The sequence below is a fragment of the Polypterus senegalus genome, chromosome 5 (assembly GCF_016835505.1).
Source record: "Polypterus senegalus isolate Bchr_013 chromosome 5, ASM1683550v1, whole genome shotgun sequence".
In the NCBI taxonomy this organism is placed as follows: Eukaryota; Metazoa; Chordata; class Cladistia; order Polypteriformes; family Polypteridae; genus Polypterus; species Polypterus senegalus.
This window is the reverse complement of record NC_053158.1, coordinates 197,519,701-197,543,781: the sequence shown is the minus strand read 5'-3', so window position 1 is coordinate 197,543,781 and position 24,081 is coordinate 197,519,701.

The following is a 24,081-nucleotide window of genomic DNA, read 5'->3' as shown; positions in this document are numbered from 1 at the left end:
TATAACCTTCCAACACAGGTTTTGTAACATTTCCCCTCCTCTTTTGTTATAACGTAAATTACACTAATGAGTTTGCATTCTTGACTGCTAGAATGTTTCAGCAATATCACATTTTTTTCATTTTACAGTCTCTATTTCCTGGTTGTAAAATCTTGAAGTATTAGTTTGTATTAGGCATTGCATTCTTTTATGACTGTGACATGTGAAATTTGACTGTTCCAAATTGGGACACTTTAAGTTGGTGAAAACAACACAGTCCCTTCAGGAAGTAATTTCTACTTTGGGTTCTCTGGCTGAAATTATTTTCTTTATCCTCTCCATACAGAGGCTGCAAACATAATGGGGGAATAACCCATAGTGAAAGCACTTTCAAGATGAAAAACGTTCTGTGCTGTGATTTACTTTTGTCAGACACTGAGAAAACAGACACAGACTCCAGTTAGCCAAAAGGGGAATGAGCAGTCATAATTGGTCATCGTTGAATGATTTACCAGTTGAAAATTCAATTTACCAATTGTGTGTCGTATGCTTGTTGAACTGTGCTCCCCTTTTGTCTTGTCATTTATTAGCAAACCTGTCATGTCTCACACTCACAGTGGTGTTACAAATGTCTGTGAAACTCTGTGGTGTTATGGGTCCACAGCTAGCTGAGCAAAGGCCATTTTTTTTTAATAAATAATCACTGCACTCTCGGCGGCTTCGTGAGGGGGCGATGTTGTAGCGAGCGCGGCGTCAATGTGGCGTTTCTCACCGTGTGCACAGGTGAGGAACTGCCCACATTCGTGATTGCCCGTGGCTAATGCTACAGCTGTGATGGCCCCTCACGTTATAAAAAGAAGCGCAAGTCAGTTGAGGGAGTGGGGAAAGGAAACGATCGGAGATAAAAAGTAAAGTAAAGTAAAGTAAAGTAAAGTAAAGTAAAGTAAAGTAAAGTAAAGGAAAGGAAAGGAAAGGAAAGGAAAGTAAAGGAAAGGAAAGGAAAGGAAAGGAAAGGAAAGGAAAGGACGGAGGTTATAGGGAGCGAGTGTGGAAGCAAGCGGTGCCGGAGAGAGAGAGACAGACACGCTGCGTGCGTGCATGTGTGAGTGCGCAATCGAGCGCTCGAGGGCAGCTGTGTGGAAGCTGGGTGTTAGGCCGACACCCAGGTGTTTGAGTTGATGTTGCTCCCGCTGAGTGACCATGTAGCGGGAGTGACCAGGTGAAAGCGACGAGCCGCAGAAGGCCGCGGAAAGGCAGCGGAAGTCGGGAGGCTTGGTGGTGGAGTCCCCAATGTGTGCGTCCTGGTCATTGGTGGACATCAAGTCTCGGGACTGGGATGATTGCCATACCGAAGCCAGGGATCGGGAGGTCTCCAGTCTCGCAAAAGTGTAGAGGAGGGCAGCTGCAGAGAGCGTGTTGCCTGCTGCTTGGCCCAAACGGGATAAGCAGGTGAGACGCTAATAGAAACGATGCACGGATTTGTTATTGTTTTAAAGATTGCTTCCTAAAGAAGATTTTACCTCTCGTTTTAAAGGATTGTTTTTCTATTGTTATTTTAACCTCCACGTTTTACCTTTTATGGATTTATTTAATGAAGAATTTGAATGGACTGCACTATTTATTTATGAACACTGTTTGTTTTGTTGGATTTTTAATAAAAGCACTTTCGCACTTTTTACCTTCCCCTTGCTGGAATTATTTGCCTCCACTGACTAGCTCACTCGGTTTCATTATCGACGGTGTTGGGTTCAAGGGTTCCCAAACAGCCAAGGGAGCGTGGAGCCAGAACCCACATCGTCACAAACTCACGTAAAGCACATAGGTCCCATAATGAATATTTAAATACAATGCACCCCTTGTGTCTCACGTAGGTACCCTTTATCTCTTGTTTCGGTCTGAAACATATCATTAAGGCACATAAACTCCTGGGTTTGGGTAGTTGTGGTACGCACTAATTTGAACCTCTGTCTACGCGCTTCTCTTGCCAAGATCCGCCAATGGAAATCACTCGCTTTGTAAGTGTCTTTTATCATAAAGTTTTGTATACTGTCTGCTATGTCCTGCTTTGCAAGTCATTACTTATTTATTGTCCTTGGTTGTACACCTGTCAATACTTGTATGTTTCTTTTGTATATATTTCAATTTACAATAAGGTACGTCCAGTAAAAGCCTTCAAGAAAGCTCACTCTTGATGTTTATATGTGGATATGGCTGAGTTGTTTAACTCTTTCATGGCTGATGTCGACTTTTGTCAAAAGGAGGAGTTGACGATGATAATCAAATGTAAAGTGTGACAAAAGCAACCATTATGTTTTAGTTGGACTCTTGTTGCTAGACGGAAAGTTAGCTTCATTGGCGTGATCGAGATTTCCTGCGCTCATGTGAGTAGTAAGGCGCAAACAAGAGCAAAAATGGCACTGACATAATGGCGAGAGATCAAAGTGAATGCATAAAGCAAAATACTCTGTGGATGAAGTTTTGACTATTATCTCTGAACTGGTCTATGATTTGCCAAACTCTGATTTTGATACAAGTGATCGAAAAAGAATGTAGGTTCCAGCTTCAGCTGACTGGTCCCCAAATAATCAAGGTGCTGACACACCTATACAATGTTTGCCAGGAGGACTGCCACATAACAATGATAAGAGGTAGAAACCAGATTGCAATGCACTGTGACTGTGACCACTGCTGCTGCCGCTCCAGTCACACGAAGACAGCCTGGCAGCAAGCCATCCGCCCATTCTTGGCAAACTGGCAGCCGCAGCAAGCAGCAACAGATGTTTTATGTTGATTTCTGTGTGAAACCATTGCTTTTCAGAAACTATGTTTTATGGAAAAAATATTCAGCCCTCAAAGAGTTAAGCTCTCTGCAGCCGCGTTACACAAATGCGGTGGAGTGAGGCGGAAAATTTGTTTTTCACCTACAGCTTGGCCATGTTGTATGTGGTGTAAGAGATCAGACAGACCATAGTAAAGAGTTGGGGAACCATCCTGGTGACCCCATATAACTGAACTTGAAACAAAGGGAAATATGTAATGATTGTGGAGACAGTTTTCTAGATGTGAGCTCTTATTTGAATTGTCTCATGATGGAGGATCTTCCAATCTCAAGTCAATCTGCCAGGAAGAGGAGGGTCCAAGTGGACGAACATCGGAAGTGACGTCAGTGGTGTTTTAGCCATCAATATTCCGGTCTGTAGAGGGAAGAGATGAAAAGGTATTATGACACGGCGCCAACCTCTGGAGCGGCAGGGAATTACAATCATCACAGCCCTTAAGCTGTCCCTTATGCACATATGTTTGACAGGGGATTTACATCTCTGATTAAGGATGTTGTCAAAAAATCAGGGAGGAATTGGAAAGAATGAAAAACTGCCTAAATAAGAAATACTATGTAAAAATGTAGACTAGTTACACAAGGTCACTGATTTGAATTGGATTATCAGGAAGGAAAGCTCCTCTCAGCAAGGTCTTAGGTTTTTATTTATTTGTGTTTACACAAGAATTTACACACATTAATCATATTCTCCCTTCCCTCACTCCCCACACCACTGCTATCCTCGTTCATAGCCTGGTCACTTCTCGTCTGCATTATTGCAATTCCCTTTTCTTTGGTCTTTCTCACAAATCTCTTTATAAGCTTCAACTGGTCCAGAATTCAGCTGCCCGCATCATTACTAGAACCTCCTCTAATTCACCAAATCACTCCCATTTTGCAGCAGCTTCATTGGCTCCCAGTTAAGTTCCACATTCATTTCAAAATTCTTCTGTTAACTTCTAAGGCTCTCCATAACCTCGCCCCTCCATATCTGTCTGACCTCCTCCATGTTGCCATTCCCTCCCGTACCCTTAGATCCACTTGACTGTCCCCTTCGCCCGTCTTACCACCATGGGGAGCACAGCATTCAGTTGCTCTGCTCCCCAGCTCTGGAACTCACTACCATCTGAGCTTAGAAATATTGAATCATTCTCACTTTTCAAATCTAAACTTAAAACTTATTTGTTTAAGACTGCTTTTTCTCTTTAATTACAATTGCTCTGTCTGGTTTTAATGTTTGTATTTTAGTTTTGTTTATTATCTGTGTTTCATCTATTGATCGGTGTCCTTGAGTGTTTAGAAAGGCACCTACGAATAAATAAAATGTATTATTATAAGCTTTCTTTAGTTGCATCCAATAACGGATGGAAACAGAATTAAAACAAACAGAGATAAAAAACTTGTAGAAACATTATAACAGGTTTACATTATTTGAAAAACAGTTAATTTGCCAAATGCTTCTAGCAGTTTAAATACATCCATCCATCCATTATCCAACCTGCTATATCCTAACTACAGGGTCACGAGGGTCTGCTGGAGCCAATCCCAGCCAACACAGGGCGCAAGGCAGGAAACAAACCCCGGGCAGGGCGCCAGCCCACTGCAGGGCACACACACACACACCAGGGACAATATAGGATCGCCAATGCACCTAACCTGCATGTCTTTGCACTGTGGGAGGAAAACGGAGTATCCGGAGGAAACCCACGCAGACACGAGGAGAACATGCAAACTCCACGCAGGGAGGACCCAGGAAGCAAACCCAGGTCTCCCAACTGTGAGGCAGCAGAGCTACTCACTGCGCCACCGTGCCACCATACATTTTAACCGAAAATGGTTAAAATTGTTAAATGATATAGAAGAAAAATGCTCCACTTCTGGAATCTTTCTTTATTTCTGATATTCCTTAATAAAAAGACATATAGCACTGAGAATAAAGAAATTTCTGGTGTGATTTGTGCAGGTCTTTAAAGCGGCTCCTCTCCCTGATTTACTGAAGGTCAGCGCTGCATGTAATGGTTGTCAATCATTAGTCGAGATGATCTTCAGTTTTTTTTTGTTTTAAACATTTCCCCCTAAAACACACTTTCCAACTCATTTACTTGAGGCCCAATAACTTTAGCTGCATGTTTAGTAATCTGATGGAGCTTTTTAAAGTGTTGTTTTGTCAGTCTGTGAAACCAGACAATGAAGCTGAAAATGACAATCTGGATTATACTGTGATAAAAGGACAACACGAGATCCGTTATATCAAAACTAGCTATATATACAATGTTCAGCTACAACATTCAAACCACCGCAGGTCCCCATCTGTCCAGCAAAACAGGTCTGATCCATCAAGGTATGGACTCCATAAGAACTATGAAGGTCTCCCGTGGTATCAGCCACCAAGACATTAGCAGCAGATTCTGTAAGTCTTGTAAATTGTAAAGTGGATGCATAGATTGAACTTGTTTTTCCATTACAAGTGATAGAATGGATTGAAGTTGATTGTCATGTTCTGAAACCATTCCTGAATAATTCTTGCAGTGTGGTAGGGTGCCTTATCCTTCTGAAAGAGACCACCGTCATCAGGGATTTTAATTGTCACAAAGAAGTGCATATGCTCTGCAAAGAAACATCCACATCAGGGGTGAGTTACTGGTAGCTTGAAATCCCTTTCCAAGTAGCTCGCCAAAGGGTTAATGAATCCTATAAATTTGAAAAATTGATTAGTCAAATTAGGGGTGGGCGATCTTTCCAAAATATCATATCACGATCCTTTTAACATAAAATTACAATCCACAATCTTAATTGCAATCTGCCTTTTCAATGTGGCATACACTTAAGAGAATATCCGGACTCAAACTCAAGACCGAAGTAACACTTTATTTTAAACATCAAATAAAGTTGAATTTAATTGTTCTCTCGTTCACTAACTAAGTGGAGTTAAAGGACACGCCCCGAAGCTGACGAGTGATTGACGAAGGCCCCTCCCTTCGGCCCGCTGTGTTGATCTCGGATTTGTGCAAATAAATCATAAAGGGAAGCAAACTCTGATACATAACGAAATGAGAGAAGTCGCAAAATCAACCTGAATGTGCAAACAGATAATAGAAAAAAACACAATCTAAAACCGTTAAGTAGTTCTCTTGTGAAAAGCGGACAGACATAGAGTGAGAGAGACATTGGATTTTATATATTATACAGTACTAGCCAACCCACAGGGTATCATACGCCGCATAATCAGGCTGGTTTTTTAATGATTTTTAAGCACTGGGAGAAAATTAACATTTGAAACATCGGTAATGTAATAACTCACCAAGAAAAACAACATTGTAACAATGCACAGAACGAACCAACACACAAACGTCCGTGCGACGCTCAGGTGCAGAGGGTGGAACTGCAGGAGAGGAGAAGGACATCCACTCCGCTCCCTCCGTCATGCTAGTCTGCTGATTTCTCGTCCAGTATACACTGCCTGCTCATGTGCCCACCTCCAGCTCGTCACTCGAGTCGTTGTCGTCTTTGCACAGTCCAGATGCACCTGTGACTCACGTAGACTTTTCATTGCTCTGTGCGGTTTTGGCTGCCTTTCTATATATAATCAACCAAGACACCCGACCACGGTAGTAGCGAGGTGGGAAGGGGGTGTGTACAAAGTGCAGGACCATCTAAGAAGACGCATGTTTGTCGTGGATGCGAATTGCTGTATGTAGCGTGTAAAACTGTTTGCTATGGTGCACGCGGTCGTGCGTCGTAACCAAAAACTTGTTTTTTAAAGACTGCTTACTTCATTGTGTTTTAACCTCAGTTGTAAAGGAATGTTTTAAGGAACCCATGGGACACCCCTCGCAAACCGTTTTACACACTGCATATGGCGATTCACCTCCGTGAGAAAACGCCTCTATGAGCAGTCAACGTGGCTCGGAGTAGCATTTGGCTTCTACGACAGACGAATACAAATGACGTTGTTTTTTCTGTGTCGTCGCGTCCGAGTTGGTTGGCGTAGCTCTGCGAGTTGTCGTCGTATCCAATGGTCTTGGAGTTGGTGGGCGTGGCTCCATCCTGCGTGCGTGTCTTACTTGTCGGCGGCTTAGTGTATCCACGCCCCTTCCGGCGTGCTTTCCATGGGTGTCTTGCCTTAGTGAATTCTTTATATAGATATTAGTAAACCTTCAAAATAATGTGCAGTTAAAGTCTCAACAGCATTTCTGGAGCTTAGTAGAGCCAGATAACTATAAGAATCTTCACTAAGCAGCTCTGAAAATGTCTGCTTTGTTTGGGTCTCCATACCTCTGTGAGTCTGACATGAATGTCATGAAGTCAAAGTTCAGAGCAAGACTGACAGGCGAACATTGAAATGACTCCATAAGAGTGAACCTCAGTGGCTCCACTCCACCAGACACCTCAGTGCCAGTCATCTGACTAACTAAAAAAACACGTCACACCTGCAACTGGACATGTGAAAATAAAGTGACACAGTGACATGTGACAAAATGACAAATGAATACGTCATATCTGTGTATTTGTGATTGCATTGTTTTGTTTTTATAGCATTCATGTTTTAATTCAATAGTGTGAGATACACTATAAAATGCATACAGACAACCAAAATGCACTTGCAGGTGAACTAAATATTTTTTGTGATGTTTTAATGCAAAATCTGAGTTGTGGACACCAACATTTTGTAAATGTTCAGGCGAAACAAGCTTATTCGGTTTGTTTGGGTTGAAATAAGCTATGAAAATAAACATTAGAAAGCATGAGTAGCTCTCGGCCATTTTCATTTTGTAAAAGTAGCTCTCAGGGGAAAAACGGTTGTAGACCCCTGATTCACATGGATGCCAGGAACCAAAGGGTTCCCAACAGAACTTTGTCCAGAACATCACACTGCCTCTGCTGGCTTGCCATAGTGCATCCTGCTGCCTTCTGTTTGCCAGAACAGACAAACGAGGACCCACATAATCTAAAAGAAGTTGTGATTTATGCACCAGACCACTGTCTTCCATTGCTCCACTGGTCCAGCCCATTATAGGTGCTTTCGGCAGCAGGTCGGCATAGTCAAACTGTGTGTTCTGACACCTTTCTGTCACGGCCAACATGAAGTTTTTCAGCAGTGTGTACTAATAGCAGCTCTTCTGAGGGATCGGACCAGATAGACTAGTCTTTGCACCTCATGTTCATCAGTAAGACTTAGGTGACCATGAAACTGTCACCAGTTCCCTGGTTGTCTGTCCTTGGACAACGTTTGGTAGGTACTAACCACTGCATATCAGGAACATCCCACAACACCTGCTGTTTTGGAGATAGCTCTGACCCAGTTGTCTAACCATCACTATTTTTACTTTGTCAAAGTCGCTCAGATCTCATCAGTGTTTTTAATGTTGTGGCTGATTTGCGTACAGTAACTATTACGTATAACCAATTATCTGTCTCGCTGTCTGTGCTGCATCTTGTGTGTTTCATTCTAGAGAGCCCAATGACAGGATTCTTTGCTGACTGTGACTGTCCTTACTTTCAAATCTTTTACTTCAACTCAGTTTACCACCTATAAGGGTCTTCATAAGAGTGTCCTATTGTGCCCTTACTGATTCACAGCTAGGCAAAAATTAACAATCTAAGTCTCTCAAACCATGCTAGTAGTGATCAGAGAAAGACACAGATTTAAGCTTTCACTTAAAACTTATTTTTGCATCTAACCCAATAGGAGAAGATACAAAAGAATTATACAACTAAGGTGGGCTCATGCTGTCTTCATTCATTCCCAGATGAGAGTTCCTGGGTGGCTTTTTTCTTTCGTTGCAAATAAAACATCCTTAAACGATAAATGAAAAGAAAAGGTTTTCCTGCTGGAGACAGAGCTCTTTGCAATGTGTCCAAAAGTTAAGCAGCAGTGGACAGAAAACACAATGAAAATGTCCATTTCATTATTTCTTGCCAGTGTCCAATTTTCACAAAAAAAGGGAAGTGAGGTGAACTCCGAAGAAAGCCACGATGAGGAAGCATCTGAACTAGAAGTATTTTATATTAAATATCTTCATTAACAATAATAAAAAAACAGCATCAGCTCCCTCCCTTATTGCCTGAAATGAGCTTTTATATGAAACACTTGGCTTACTTGTTTACATCTCTGTTAGCTGAGGGTGCCAACATTTTTAAAATTCTCTCAAAACACATCAAAAATGTTACACAATCATCATTATCAATAAGCTCAAGGTTATTTTCCCAAGGGAATCAAATACTAAACTATCTATGCAAAATATTCTGAATTCTGCTCAGACTTTCAGCTTCCCAGAATGCACTGCACTCCTGTTAAGCATTACAAAACTAAGATACTTATGTCCTACCATTTGAAAATATTAAAGCATCGCCTATACAGTGAATAATTAGCATTACTGTAACAATAACATACCGTTTTCTAAGCCTGCTCAATCCTGAGAAGTTTCACTGTATCCCAGCAATCACAGAGTGTAAAGCAGGAACAATGCTCTGTTTTTTGGGCACCAGTCCATCACACAGTGAACATACTCACACAAACACAGGACAATTTAGCACAGCCACTCCGACATGTCTTTGCACTGTGGGAGGAAAATGGAGCACCCAAAAAAACACATACAGACATGGAGAGACCGTGCAGACTACATGTAGGGATGACCCAAGCAATGATCCGTAGTCTCCTGTCTGCGAGGTATCAGTGCTACCAGTATGCCACCATATTGCCCTTATTATATTAATACTAAATATAAATTTACACAACTCCTGTAAAAATAATAACAGAGCTTAAATAAAACACATATAGAAGAGATAAATACAAAAATAATGTCAAATGAACAATAACCATAATGTGTTCAATTTGAAAATTTACACTTCATTTTAAGAATGTTCTCAGTGCTTAGATAAATTTGGAAGGAATCGGATGGAATGCAGAAGTGCAGGAAATAAAAATTAGATGTATATTTGTAGACCCAAGTTTCCCTCCTTGTTGCGAAGAATTTCCTGTTAATAATACACGGAAACTGTCATTTGCAAGTCCTTGCATTTTTCATTAAGAATGCATAGTTTTTTTAAAAGAAGTTTCCTTCAAAGAATGGTATGTTTACATCTTTATGTTCCTACCTGCTCAGTGCATTAACTTTTACTCGGCTGAATAACGCCCAATTGGAGCATCTGCCGTGCTTCCTCGTGTATCACTTTCCTTGTTGCCTCTGGTATGTGAAACAGGGACAGCTCTATAGTTACTCCGGGCGGAGTGACAATCTTGTGTTCTACAATCATCATTTGGCCAGGCGCTGCCAAAAAGACATCTGAGTTTCCCATGATCATCCCATGATCAGCGATAGCAATTCTGCGTTCTGGTTGTCAGTTAAATCATCCCCAATGGTGACCTCAGTCTAGGGGACTGCTGCGGCCGTGACCAGGACTTTGTGACGGTCGTGCCACTCCTTTAAAAGATTAATATGCAAAATTCCTACAGGTTTCCATCTCTGACTTTATAAGTCACTGGGGACATACATTCTTCTATTGCTGCTGGCCCTTGCCATTCAGACCGAAATTTATGTGGATCAGAGGGGATCAACACCAGCACACGATCCCCATTCTTAAACTTGCTGAGTTTACTCATCGTAATTATGTTTTTGTGCCTCCTGCTCATGCTTTTGATGTTCCACTGCAATAGAGGACAATCTGGCAATCTGCTCTTGCAGCAAAACGACTTGGTCAAAAAACCTCCCTGTGTGTCTTGCGAGTCCCTGCCTATTCTTCCCGAAAAATGTCCATCACTCCACATGGTCTGCGCCCAAATAGTAGTTTGAAAGAACTCAACCCAGTGGACACTCGCGGAACCTCTCAGAGAGCAAACAGGAGGAAAGGCACTATCATATTCTAAGAGGTTGGGTCATCATGGACCACCCGCCGAATCATCTGTTTTAGGGTTTTATTAGATCATTCAGTCAGGCCATTCGTCTATGGATGGTAAACCGTGGAGTGTAACTGCTTAATTCTGAAGCTTCCATAGCTGCTTCATGATGTGAAACATAAAGGTTGTGGCCTGATCAGTCAAAATCTCACGAGGGATACCAATATGCATGAACATTTCTGAGAGTGCTTTTGCAATAGTCTGGGCGTTCGCCTGCCGCAGCATGGCTACTTCTGGGTATCTTGTAACGTAATCGACTAACACAAGCACAAACTGAAAGCCAGTTTTACTCCTGGGAAGCGGACCAACAATATCCAATCCCACCCTTTCAGAGGGGACATCTAAAAAATGGCATTGGTACAAGGGGTGCCCTGGCAGGTCTGTGAGCGGAAAATATTTGACCGATAGAATTGCTCCATGTCCCTGCTCATATTCACCCAATAAAAGCGTTCTGTTGTCTTATAAGGGGTCTGCCATAGCAAGGCATGGAGGACAATGAAGAGGTTGCTACCAGAGTCCAACAATGCCAAGACTTCCCATCTGGCCAACGTAATAGAAACCTTAAAATTATCCTCCTTTAACAACTTGGAGGAAAGCAAAGCCATATACCTGGGCCAGACTGATAGCCATTGTTTGCACAGGTGGGAGGTGGCACTTCCGAGTCAGATGTCCCAGCTGATCACAGCAAATGCAGCAGCGTTCAGTCTGCACTATGGTGTTCCCACTATGGCGTCTTCCATCTGTGGCACTGTTGATCCTTGAGATCTGTTCTGGCTGGATCAAAATTGGGACAAAGCCTGCATAGCCCCGTTGTTTCCAGGTGGTTTGTAGACCCTCTAGTCTGTGAGTCAGATCCAGCAGCAAGTGGACGTCATTCTGTAGCATTTCATCACAAAGGTTCTCATCTATCTCAGACAGGACTGCATCAATAGCGAGCTTCTCCACAAAGCACTCAAAAGTGTCTCTGTGGATCCAGCTTTGAATCAGGTCCAATAAGCCGTGGATCTGTCCTCATATGGGGAGGTCCGGATCAATATGCCACAGATGAAACAGGTGCCTCTTGACCACCGGGCTCACAGCCGTGAGGAGGAGGATCTGATCCTTCAAAAAGTCATAATCATCGAGTCTTTCGAGTGGGAGGTTGCACACAACCTGTAGGTTCTCCCTAAAAACAGGGCCATGATAGCCAGTCAGGTCCCCCTTGTACAGCGCTTCAATGTTGCCGTGCATTCAAAGAAAAAAAGAAAACACTCTGGGTCGTCCGACGAAGCCATTTTCACCAGTACACACTGGGGAGTGTAAAGACCAGAGAGCCCGCCGGAGACTCAAATTGCTTCACTGGTATCAGGATATCATATGCCTCTTGGGGTCCATTGGTGCAAGATGCCACTTCAGATTGAATGTGATGTGTGAGTCACTGTCTTGTACCCCAAAACATGAGGCTGAGTCTCAGTACTTTAGCAAAACCAGCTTTATTCAACTTGAAACAGGAACAACAGGGTTATGTATTGTTGCAGGAGCTACCACTCTCGTATACACAGACACAGTAAATGGGCATAGACGTAGCCAGGTCAGTGACCAAGTCACACTGTTCTCTGCATTTATAATGTCCCTTTGCATCACCCATCGACCACAGGCATGTGTAGCGTGATCTAGTTGTTTGTGCTACGCTCTGCTGCCTCTTACCTGCTGCGAACCTGTAGTTGCCTTTGCAGTGGAGAAGCAGTCCTCCATCTACACAGCAGGTACACTTCGGCATGCCATCCTGTTTTGGGGGTCCTAAATGAGTTCAGAACACTCACAATATGTTGAAGTGAGTTAGAGCTTAATGATATATTGAGATTTTTAATTTAAACAGTGTGACTCAGGCTTTGTGGGTGGTGTTGTGCGTCACTATAGAGCTGTGTTAGGAAGCCATGAAGTTGGCTAATATGTCGCTCATGTGCAAATGCAGTCAGCTCAGCCATTCCCCAATGACATTGTGCAAGTTGTTAAGCAGTGTATGAGGGGCCAAACAGGCCATAAATCATATATTTCTGTGTGTAATCTATTGGTTTACGTATGAACACTATTGGTTTATGAATATTTACTATTGGTTTGCATGCATACTTAATTGGTTTGCGTGCGTACAATACTGGTTTCATTCATATGAACTATACTGGTTCGTGTCCGTATATTATCAGTTTGTGTGTGAACTATATCCGTTTGTATATGCATAGCACTGGTTTGCATATGAACTATATTGATTTGCATGTGTATATCACTGGTTCCAGTACAATTTGTTATTGGTTTGTGAGTGAACTGCATTGGTTTACGCTTGCATGTTATCGGTTTGCGTATGAATTATATTGGCTTGTGTTCTGTGTCGGTCTAACAATGGATTTGCGTATGCACTATATTGGTTTCATGCACGTCTTATACTGGTTTCATGTGGGTAACCTGTCGATTTTGCGCTTGAACTCTATTGGTTGTATGCGTGCACTATGTCGGTTTCGCGTATGAAACATATTGGTTATGTGTGCGCACACTATCGCAACTCTGTGTATGAACTATATCGGTTCTGCGTGAACTATATTGGTTGTTCACGTGATCTTCAGAGGAAATGGGCGAGGCAAGAAACAGGACCTCAGGGGCCGGTAGAGTCATGGAGTGTAAAGAGAAGTGTCTAGGAGGCGCATCTGCGTTTACACGGCACTGTATATATTTTTTTCCGAACAATACGTCTGCAAAAGGACTTGGTGGTAATTATTACTATTTAACAGAATCTACCCTTGAGTTTGTAATGAACACAAGGCTGAAGTTAGGTACGTATTGGGCCGTCTTCTTATTTGCTTCCTGGATCATGTTTGCTCGCACCCAGCCACAGTACGTTTTCACACAACTTTTGAAACCAGTTATTCATTCTGAAGGCAAAATATTCTACATTTACTAACGCCTTTATCCAACATACAACATTTAGATACTACTGGTTAGATTCGCCCAGTGCTGCACAGACAGGTGAAGTGACTTGTTTATGGTCACATTGTGTCATTATCAGGACTTGAACCCACAAACTCAGTTTAAAAGTGCAGTCTTAAACACTACACCACAATGCTTGCACATCTACAACGTGTATATTAATTGGCATAATATAAACTTGTCCAGGACAGATTCCATTGTTAAAGTTGAGTTTAACATTTTCAACCTGTTCAAGTTTTGGTTGAAAATCTCAAATATTTATTTTTTCAAATAATGGATCAGTTTGCGAATTAATGTACACACTGTACAATATTTTGCCTTGCTGTTAATATAGAAGAAGGTTTGTGAATAAGTAGCTGACTGTAAACTTATACTGGATGTAGCTAGAAGTGAATAAAAGGCAGCTGAATGTGAACCTAACTTAAAAATAATTACCACCAAACCCTTTCACAAACATACTGTGACGTGCAAAAGTATTCAATCCCCATGAAAGTTGTCATAATTTTATGCAAGACAAAATATTTGTACACATATTTATTCATTCCATATTTTTTCTTATGCTGTAACAAAACATTTCCAAAGTCAAAATAAACTATTTTATGTAGACATTTAATTGAAGAAGAAAATCTCCAAAGTTAGTGTTTACATAAGTGTTTAAACCTCTGCAGTTGTGCTTTGGAAGCTCCAGGTTTACACCAATGACAAATTAATTACAAAGGTGGCAGACATTTGACAGTCATATTAAACATAATGAGGTGCTCCTTTCTCTCTGGATATTAAAAGCCCCCTTCGTAGGGGCCGTAGTCTTTGCTGGACAGTCACTGAAAAAATCAAGAGAGAGGAGCATTCTGCTGATGTGAGAAATAAAGTTATTGAAATGCACAAGGTAGCAGGAAATAATTATAAAAATATCAAGAGTCTGATGTCCCATTGTGCACTGCTGGATCCATCATCAGAAAGTGGAAGGTTCATCACAGCACCCTGACTCTTACTAGAACAGGCCGTCCCACGACTGAACATCAGAGTTAGACATCAACAGGAGAGAGGAGACTAGAAATCCAAACGTCACTCTCAGATGTTTGCAATGCTTTTTGGATGAAACTGGAGTGAAGGTGCAGGGGTCCACAATTTCAAAAGCTCTCCATTAAACAGGCCTCTACAGGAAGGTGGCAAGAAGGAACCCATTCCTTATGATGGTCCACATAAAAACACATATGGCGTGTTTCCAGTTAAATGTGGGGAGAAGGGTTTATGGTCAAATGAAACTAAAATAGAACTTTTTTTCTCAGACTTCAAAGAGGTACAGAATGTGTGGCATAAAACAAACACTGCCCATGCCACAAGAAACACCAGACCTACAGTGGAATATGGTGGTGGCAGCATCTTGCTTCGGGATGTTTTTCATGTGCTGGGACTGAGAATCTTGTCAGAGTTGAAGGGGCAATTGATGGGCCCAAATACCACACAATATTGTAAGTGAACTCGTTCCAGTCTACTATGAATTTAAAGCTTTCAAGATGACAATGACCCTAAGCATTAGACCAAAGTGACACTGGGATGGCTCAAAAACAGACAGGTGAATGTTTCGGAATGGCCAAGTCAAAGCCCTGATCTTAACCCTGTTGAGAATCTGGGGCACTGTTTGAAAACTGCTGTTCAGAGATACCATCCCACCAACATAGAGGGTACCTAGAAATCATGCCAAGAAGAATAGGGAAGAATCACGCCTGAGCAATGTGCAGAACTGGGGCATATTTACGTACCCCAAAGGAATGAAGGCTGTTACTGCAGCAAAAAGGTTCTTGACAAAGTATGAATATGTTGAAATTGAATGCTTAAGCAAACAATCACTTTGGAGTTTTTCTTTAGTTAAGTTATTTGGAGTTTGATAACGTTTTGTTACAACACAAGAGTTCACATTAAAAAAAACAAATGGATAAATATGTGGACAAATCTTTTGTCATGCAGAAAATTAGGATGACTTTTAAAGGGATTGAATACTTTTGCACATCACTGTATGTTTGTGAAAGGGCTTGGTGGTAATTCTTTTTACCAGTATTTTCCCTTAATTCTGAAATGATCACAGGGCTGAAGTTAGGTTCGCATTCGGCTGGCATTTTATTCACTCCCAGCTACTCCCAGTATAAGCTTGCAGTCAGCTACTTATTCACACAGCTTTTGCAAAGCAGCTTCTTATTCTATTATAACAGTGATGCAAAATATTCTACAGCGTGTACATTAATCGGCATCATTACAGACTGATCCATTATTTGAAAAAATAAATATTCCACATTTTGGTCCTGCACGGGTCAAAATTGTTAAACTCTAATTTAACAAAGGAATCTATCCTGGACAAGTTTATATATGCCAATGTCACAAAACTATGAAAATTAAGGTGGCCCAACGCCATTTAACACTTTACAGTGCCCATTAAATATCACAGTAAATCCCATTTATCTGATCTTGAAGTGGGAATACATTGTCAGTTTCACCCTGATACTCCCACTGGGCAGAGCAAAACTCCGCTGCATCTTAAAAAACGCATCTGTCTTTTCACAAAACTGTGAAAGGTAAGGTGGCCCAATATGATGTAACTGACCCATGCAGGTCTTAAATGTTAAATGTTTAGCTTTTCATAGAATGGACACGTTTAGTCAATTAATATACACGTTATAGATGTGCAAGCATTGCGGTTATGGCTTTGCACTTTCAACCCTTTGTTCGTGGGCTCAAGTTCTGAGACTGACACTGTGTGACCCTGAGCAAGTCACTTCACCTGTCTGTGCGGGGGGGTCGCCGGGCACAATAAATCTAACTAGTAGTAACTAAATGTTATGTTGCATAAAGACGTCAATCGTAAATGTTGAATATTTTGCCTTTAGAATAAGTAAAAATTTTGCAAATACTGTATGAACAAGTACAGCTGCGGGTTGCAAGCAAGCATGTAGATGGGACCGAATAAGAAGACGGCCGAATACGTACCTAACTTCAGCCTTGTGTTCATTACAGACTCAAGGGTAGATTCTGTTAAATAGTAATAATTACCACCAAGTCCTTTCGCAAACGTATGGTGCGGAAAAATATATAGTGCCGCTTAAACGCAGAAGCATCTCTTTACCCTCCGTGACTCTCCCGGCCCTTGAGGTCCTTTTTCTTGCCCCGCCCATTTCCTCTGAAGATCACGTGAACAACCAATATAGTTCACACGCAGAACCGATATAGTTCATACACAGAGTTGCGATAGGGTGCGCGCGCATAACCAATATGTTTCATACGCGAAACCGACATAGTGCACACATACAACCAACAGAGTTCAAGCGCAAAATCGACAGGTTACCCACATGAAACCAGTATAAGACGTGCATGAAACCAATATAGTGCATACGCAAATCCATTGTTAGACCGACACAGAACGCAAGCCAATATAATTCATACGCAAACCGATAACATGCAAGCGTAAACCAATGCAGTTCACTCACAAACCAATAACAAACGTACTGGAACCAGTGATATACACACGCAAATCAATATAGTTCATATGCAAACCAGTGACATACACGTACAAACGGATAATATACGGACACAAACCAATATAGTTCATATTAGGGATGCACCGAAATGAAATTCTTGGCCGAAGCCGAATAATAATGAAATGCTTGGCAAAAGGCCGAATACCGAACGCGGTGTTTCGCATTTTTTTTCCATTTATTTTGCCAATTCTTTCACCATTACAATAATTAAATAGTAAAAATTTGCTTTTTACTATTTTGTGTTGCTTTTCAGAGAAATAAATCAAATAACAAAAGTACAATTTCAAAATATTTATTTAACACTGAACATTTTTTTTAACATTCCAGCAGATATTATACAAACAAAGCACAATATAACTTAAAATAAATAAATTAGTAAAATAAAAAAATATTTTTATTTGGCCATCTTTGAAGCCCCCCTTCTTGAATAGCCTATGTTAGGCCTATAACTGACTGCTGAAAGAATGTAACTCTGTATGTCTACAACAACAAATGTGCATTGAATACTGCAAAAAATGTGGATGAACCCACAACAAATGAATAACTGTCCTAGACATAAGCCTACTTAGCCTACTTCTTCAGGAAAAGTGGCAGGTTCTTCTTTATGAAAAGTAGTTTCTCTGCTTTCTCACATGAAAGTCGGTTCCTCTTCTCATCGATGACATGAGATGCAGCACTAAACAGTCTCTCGCTGTCGGTGCTTGTGCATGGAGCAGACAAGTACCTGCAGAATAGTTGCAATTTTTATTGCAGTTTTCTGACAGTTGCTCATTTCAAAACGAACAATGTCTTCAAGATAATGAAATGGTTGAAACCCAGTGTATAGGCCTACTATTTTACTACACTGAAAATAGTTACATTTTCACAAAATACATAATAACATAATATAGGTAGTAACACTTTACAATGTTTCCTTTTGTTAACATTATTGCATTAACTAACAATGAGCAATACATTTGTTATAGTATTTATTAATCTTCATTAATGTAAGATAATAAAAAATATTTAGTTCATGTTAGTATAAGTGCATTAACAATTTTAACAAATAGGCCTACCACTTTTGATACTTTTTAATTCAAAAATTACTGTAAATAATACTGTATTAGTAAATGTTAACATTAAGATTAATAAATGCTTTTAATCAGGGGTTTTCATTGTTAGTTAATGTTAAAAATAGAAACTACTTATAAAGTGTTACCATAATCCAAAATATAAATAAAATCTTAAATTAATTTCCCATAGCCTACCTGCGTGCCATCTGCGCCAGGTCGGGAAAGCTGCCTTGATTGGTCCTCCAAAATTCGAGAGGGTTATTGCTCCTGGGGATGGGGACTTCTGAGAGGTAACCATCTAACTGTTGAGCGGTTGAGCTTGTCCTCTGTCTTGCAAATGGGTTATTCTCTTGGAGGATCTCATCGAACATGTCAGACAGCGAGACTGTGCGCGGCTCATCTGTAGTACGAGCCCGTTTACTCTCTGCGCTGTTTTCATCTCCTGCGCTGTGCATCACCTGGCCGTCTCCATCACCTAGCGGCTTTCCCAAATCCAACTCGGCCTGGATCATTTCTCGTGTGCGCAGCTTTTTCTCCACATCCAAGTAATGATCTTTATATCGTGGATCAAGCACAGTCGCGATGCAGTACAGGGGTTCTGAGTCCGCCTGACTAAATCGTGTGCTGACAGCTTCCAAGAGCGCACTTTTAGTTGTGTAAGAGCGGGTGTTAAGAATCCGCTACTCTCCTTACCAGAATTCGGCGTCGGTTCTTCTTGTCTTGCGGGCGACCTCGGTAGCGTAGCCGACTGAGTCTTCGATGTGTGGAAAGGCGCAATGAGATGGTCACCCCAGTTTTGTGGACTATTTGCCAGTTATATTTATTTCTTTAAGAACACAACTGTGGACATACCGCACCGAGCTACACAAAAACCACTTGTGTTTTTTTTTCTATCTTTATCTCTCACTACTCCACCCACCAAATTTCTCCTCCCTTAAACAATCTATCAATTAACTTTATTGAAATTTCCTGATATGAACTCCTGCTTACAGTTGTTTTAACTCCGTGGTCTGTTTCAGCCTCTTTGTTTAAAAGACGTTTTAGTGCTGCAAGTAAAGGTATGACGTCTGCCACAGATGCATCAGATGAGCTTATCTCTTTTGTTATCTGCTCAAAGGGGGCGAGAAGAGAGAGAACGTTCTCGATTAACACCCACTGGTATGCGGTGAATGTCCCGGGCAGGTCATGATCTGCTATGTATGTAGCCAAGACTCGCTTTTGCGCAAAAAGGCTTTCCAGCATATAATATGTACTGTTCCACCTTGTGCTCACATCTTGTTGGAAACGATTTTGTGGCGTTCCGAACTGTTCTGGTATAGATTGTAGGCGCGCATAGGCAAGCGGTGAATGTTTAAAATGGCCAACAATTTTCCTGCCTATCGCTATCACATCTGCTATACTGCGCTGACTCAACAATCCCTCGTTGACCGCCAGTTGAATTGTGTGTGCCATACACCGTATGCCTTTCAGATCACTATCTTCCATAGCTTTAGCCATATTTCTTGCGTTGTCACTGACTACCGCATGCACTTTAGATCGGTCGATACGCCACGTGTCAAACATGTTGGCGAACGCCTCGGATATGGCTACAGCTGTATGGGACCCTCTAAACTCTTGTGAGTGAAGCACAATCTTTTCTAGCTTGAAATCTGTGTCGATCCACTGCGCAGTTGAACTCAGCATACTGGTGGGGCTCACATCCGAGCTCCAAATATCAGTCGTGAAGCTGAGGGCTGCAATATCTGTAGCCAAGAGCTCATGGACGTGAGTTGAAACGACGTTATACATCTCAGGTAAGCACACGTCTGAGAAATGCCGTCTACTAAGCATGGTGTAACGGGGCTCAATATGGTCTATAAGCCTGCGAAATCCAACATCCTCTACAACAGAGAATGGTTGATCATCCAATGCGATGAATTCCATTATCCTTTTAGTAATACCTTTAGCTTTGGCACTGTCATTGGCAAACTTTTTTGCCTTTTCTAAGAAGTCAGCCACAGATGGAGTGGGTGTCTTAGGACTGGGAGTAGCTACTTTCCTTTTCGCTGCTGCTGTTGCCGTGTCTTTCTCGTACTCTGCATGATGTTCGGGGTGTCTTGATTTTAAGTGATAAATTAAACTTGAAGTGCTGTACGTTTTTGCAGATGTACCCCCTCTGGACAATTCAGCAGAACAGTGTCTGCAAACGGCCGTTTTTGTCTCTTTCTCTGACGCTTTAAAGTGCTTCCACACTGCTGACATTTTTGCTGCATAAAGCGCGCGCCTCTCACTCTACGCGGGTTACTATTTGATCGCGTCATCAAAAACGTCATTGTTCGGCAAAATTTATTCGGCCTTTTTACTTATTCGGCCGAACACCGAAAGTGCTTTTTTTGGCTATTTTCGGCCGAATTTTTTCGGTTGCCGAACATTCGGTGCATCCCTAGTTCATATGAATGAAACCAGTATTGTAGGCAGGCAAACCAATTAAGTATGCACGCAAACCGATAGTAAATATTCATAAACCAATAGTGTTCACACGTAAACCAATAGATTACACACAGAAATATATGATTTATGGCCTGTTTGGCCCCATATAGCAGCAGTGTGCCTGCACCCACAAAGTATAAAGTGCCTTAATTGAACAGAGAAAGAAAGGAATGATTAAGAATGAGACAATAAGCATTTAAATTGAGAAATGGATTATCCTCCCCTTTTAATTCAATTTTTTACTTACTTATCTTTTCTGCTATTAAAGTTTCAGTATGTTGGCCTATAGCTCTCTTTCTCATGGGTGTTCGTTGACTTTATTTGAACATAGTTTTGTAAAATTTTACTTGCTTGTATTGTATGTTGTTTGATTTTAATAAATTCAATAAAATATTAAAAAAAAGAATGAGAGATTAAAAGAAGAAAAGATCAGAGCAGAGATTTGACAGAAATAAAAGGGAGGAAAAGAATGAGAGAGAGAAAACAAATCAAAAAGCACACACTAGGGACAATTTAGGATCGCCAGTACACCTACTGTAACCTGCATGTCTTTGGACTGTGAGAGGAAGCCCACACAGACACGGGGAGAACATGAAAATTCCACACAGGGAGGACGCGGGAAGCAAACCTGGGTCTATTATAATAATACCAAATATAACTTTACACAACACCTCTAAACTTTCCAAGAAAAAATAAATAATAATGTTTAAATAAAATACATACAGAAGAGATAAATAATACAAAAATAATGTCAATTGAACAATAAGCATAATGTATTCTATATGAAAATGTATACTTCACTTTAAAAATGTTCTCAGTGCTTAGTTAAATTGGGAAGGAATCGGATGGAATGCAGAAGTGCAGGAAATAAAAATTAGATGTATATCTGTAGACCTAAGGCCAGTTTCACACTTTGTCATATTTGCATAGCCTTGCATTTTTCTTTAGGAATGCATAGTTTTGTAAAAGAAGTCTCGTTCAATGAATGGTATGTTTGTATGGTATGTTCCCACTTGCTCAATGCTCTGTTGTTTGCCACCCAAATAAATGATGAGAATATGATGAAGTGAGCTAGGGGTTCATGTCATAATGAGATTTTTAATTTAAAGACTGCGACTCAGGTTTTGTGGGTGTTGTTGTGTGCCACTAGAGAGCTGTGCTAGGAAGCAATGAAAGTAGCTAAGATGTCGCTCATGTGCAAATGCAGTCAGCTCAGTCATTCCCCAATGACGTTCCACGGGTTGTTAAGCAGTGTGCCTGCACCCACAAAGTATAAAGTGTCTGAGCAGAACAGAGAAAGAAAGGATTGATCAAGAATGAGAGATCAGAAAAAGAAAAGATAAGAGTAGAGATTTGAGAGAAAACAAGACACAAAGTGTAATCAGAGGAATGGCACTCCAGTGGCAGGTCCTCCCTGCTGAGCATTATTGGACACTATCTCATTTGAAATAAAATGCACAATGCACTTTTGCAACAACTTGTTAATGTCCTCATTGCACTTGATGTGCCAGGAAATGGGTACTGCCAAGGCTGCTGGTAACTGGGGGCATCACAGAAAAGAGAAAATTAAGAAAATCTTTTTTGGATGATTGGACTCTCTGTCACCTTACTAAATGCTCTTGTGATTTCTATTTACATTTACTGTTTGGTTTGCTAGTCCATCTTTTAGACAGACAATTGAATGGTGTATACTGTGGCTTCTCGTTATCCAGGGTGGGAAGATGACAGGCCATAACGTCAGTGCAAAACAAAAGAGGTAAATATCTGCACTACTAGGTCTACCAGAACAGATTTTCTTCTGTCAATAAGGTGGAACAATAATCAAAATAAATATGGAAATAAACAAATGTCACTACAGGTAGACATCAGAGTTAGCTATTGTTGATATGGCATGTCCAGAATAGACATTGGCAATCGTTCCTGTCTGCAGATTTCTGCTCACCTATGATCAATTTGTTCTGATCATCATTTCCATCCAGTTGTTCAAGTTCTCCAGGTCATCATGGTGGTGAGTCGACCCCCTCTCTCCACTGAATATTCCCTGGGTAACTAACTCCAGTAACCAGTAATTGGTATTGTGAAGGCCATGAACAAAATAGACCAATTTCCTGTTTTTGCAGAATGGAATACTTCTCTTGTCTTGTTCATGCGTTGGAGTATTATATTATTCAACACATCATGCATCACTGATACCCTTAACATGGAGATTTGTTCCCGCCTTGCGCCCTGTGTTGACTGGGATTGGCTCCAGCAGACCCCCCTAGACACTGTTTTAGGATATAGCAGGTTGGAAAATAACTAACTGTATCAGTAGCATCACATCTTCAATGCCTGAAAACACTGGCATGCATGTTAAGTGTCCATGTCTCTGTTCCATTAAGCAGAAGTGTGAATACGTAACATCTCGACATTCTTACTTAGATTCCAAGGTTCAGAGACATACTACAGAGTATCCTCCTTAAATGGTTAATTGTGGTGCATACCCTTCTGATGTGAGTTTTTACTTAATGGGTGTGATCTCGTCTTTTGTTAAGCATAGCACCCAGATACATAAATGACTGGACTCTTTGTATCTGTGTTAGTCCAAAAAATTATTAAGGGTAAATTAACACTATGAAGTTTTTCTTCACTCGGAGAATCACAGACACATGGAGTAAGTGACCAAATAGTGTGGTGTGCAGTAGGACTTTAGGGAGTTTCAAAAACTTGACTTGTTGTTACTGTGAATTAACTAGCTGTTACCTGCCGCTTCACTGGCTTAACAATAATTTCACTAAAAAGTTGTCACACTAAGTTTACAAAATAAATTGTATAACAAAAAATAAAACAATACTTGCACTCGATGTTTTATTTGGAATTAAAAATATATATATATATTTTTTTCAAACCAAGAACTCACCCCTTCTGGGATTACTTCACAACAAATTGCAGTCTCAGTTATCACTCATTTTAAATAGATAGTAGAAATCTGCTCATCAATGTGAGCTAAATAAAACTTTTTATTGAAACAGATCTTTATGTATTAGTATCTCTTTTATATCTCATATAAGGCATTGATGAGCAACATCTCTCATCATAACTCAACAATTACCAACAATGGTAATATTAATTAATATGGTATTTGTCATATCTTTAACTTTTTAAGTTGAATTTCATTAAAATACTTATTTAAAAAATTAATAAATATTCACAGTGTATTTGTAATATTTGAAAAAATATCAGGTCTTTATATTTCTGGTTATATGTGCTAAATCACAGATTTGATTGCATATTTTCCATAAGGGTCCTTTTAATCTTTTTATTATGAAGATTCATCTTTTTTATTGAATTTTTCTTATCTCAAATCCATCCATCCATCCATTATCCAACCCGCTATAT